Here is a 2,094-nt window from a genome sequence, read left to right as displayed (position 1 = left end):
GGGCCCCAGACAACGGCCAAAGTTCTCCGCACTCCCGCTCAGGCCTTCCCCAAGGCAGTTCAACTCAGTGCCAAGTCCAAGGACATCAAAAGAGTTCACAGGAAGGCCTTTCTGGTTTGCAGTCTCGCTGCTACTGAACTTACAGTTGTGGGCGGGTTTAGACGGGTTGAACACACGCGACCACTTGCGGGTTTTCCACTGTTTTAGTCCTCCTCTTGGGGTCCAGAAGTCTCTCGCTGACTCCCTGTATCCTCATAGGAGTGATGATAGGCAGTTCCCACCAGCCAGAGATGCCTGGAGTCCCATCTCCCCAGACTCACGGTGCCCAGATGCAAGGAAGCTGTTACTCGGCTGCCATCTTGCTCCGCCCCCTTTTTTTTTTTTTTTTTTTTTTTTTGAGGCAATGTCTCACTATCTTGCCCTTGGTAGAGTGCCGTGACATCACAGCTCACAACAACCTTCAAAACTTGGGCTGAAGTGATTCTCTTGCCTCAGCCTCCCAAGTAGCTGGGACAACAGGTAACCGCCACAACCCCCGCCTATTTTTTGTTGCAGTTGTCATTGTTGTTTAGCTGGCATAGGTCCAGTTCATACCCGCCACCTTGGTTGTGTGTGGCTGGCATCATAACCACTGTGCTACAGGCACAACCAGCATTCTTAATCCATCTCTTCATATATCTCTACAGAAAGACACATGAAAAGCAAGATAAACATAAGAACTTCACAGGTAATATAACAACAAACACCCCCCAACATCCCAGTTGACACAAACCAGAGCAGAATGGACATTTAAACAGTCACAGTCTGAAGAGCATGGAGAGTTAACTAAATTTAAACTCCTGTCTATGACATCACTTAAAATACAATTTATCAAAGACATAAGGGTAATGTAGATGTTAGGAACAAGGGGATATTACACAAGAATGTAATTCAACATTTTAGCCCATTCTAAACAAAACAATTTAAATTAAAAAAGGAAAAGATCGTACTGAGTAAAGGAAAACTGTATACAACAAAGAGTTCTACAAAAAGTGTCACCAATCATCTCATGTACGACAGCAAGATCTGCTACGATGGGGAGAATAGCGTGGTGATGCTCTGCTTCTCCTTGGGGCATAACTGTGACTCTTGCTATTGCTTCTGCTACCACTTCTGCTATGACTAGGGCTTTGCGATGGAGATCTTCCATAACTTGGACATCTAGGCCCATGAATGTTAACCTGGATATAGGCAGTTTCTCCCTCGTGAGATCTAAACTTAGTGTTACACAGTTTGAGAACTGGATATATCTTCTTTCTGTAAAAACATGTTCTACACATAGAGCTCTATGGGAGACATCAACCTCAAGAATCAGCATGGGGTACCAGTGACACCAGTGCCATCTCCATAAACATCAGCATAACATATATCACCTGCTTGCTTCACTCATGTGATCCTTTAAATCCTGCCAGCTTCCACTTGGAGGCAGTACAGAAACAACCACTCTGTTTTCAGACTGCCTAGAAGGGAGGCTATAGTGGCGTGGGGGAGCTCCACCAGCTCCAAGCTCTGTTGCCACCTCAGCCTGTACAAGGGCAGCTTGCAGAAAACTCCACAGGCACATGGGATCCACCATAATCATAGTACTCGTGACTATACCCAAAGTCCTCAGCATCTCCTGTGTGCTCGAACTGAATGGAAGTGCAGGGTGGTACCCCATGGTGATTCTAGAGGTTGATGTCTCCCATAGAGCTCTATGTGTAGAATATGTCCTCAATGTCCTCGGATCAGATGTCTGGAGGTAAGTTACCCATGTAGATGCTTCAATCGTTGTTCCACAATGGGCCACGAATCACACCACCTCCGCACATGGCGGAGACAAAAAGTTCAACTTCAGAATGAGCCTTTCCACCAGCTTAGCACACAGTGGCAACATGTCTCCACAAATTAATTCTTGACTGATTTTAGAGTGAAGATCTCACTCTCTTCCCCAGGCTGGAGTGCAAGGGTGTGATTCTAGCTCCCTGCAACCTTCATCTCCTAGGCTCCAGAGATCCTCCTGCCTTAGTCAGGCAAGCAGTTAGGTGGGATCGAGCACTTGGCTCATTGTTTCCA

The 2,094-nt window shown here is 46.3% G+C and overlaps 1 pseudogene; it reads right to left on the bottom strand.

Moving 5' to 3' along the window:
• Positions 1 to 1,046: 1,046 nt before the first annotated feature.
• On the bottom strand, positions 1,047 to 1,699 carry LOC128576800 (serine/arginine-rich splicing factor 1-like; annotated as a pseudogene).
• Positions 1,700 to 2,094: the final 395 nt, after the last annotated feature.

Source organism: Nycticebus coucang, chromosome X, assembly GCF_027406575.1.
Source record: "Nycticebus coucang isolate mNycCou1 chromosome X, mNycCou1.pri, whole genome shotgun sequence".
Classification (NCBI taxonomy): Eukaryota; Metazoa; Chordata; class Mammalia; order Primates; family Lorisidae; genus Nycticebus; species Nycticebus coucang.
The sequence above is the reverse complement of the archived record's forward strand: the minus strand, read 5'-3'. Positions and strand labels throughout refer to the sequence as shown.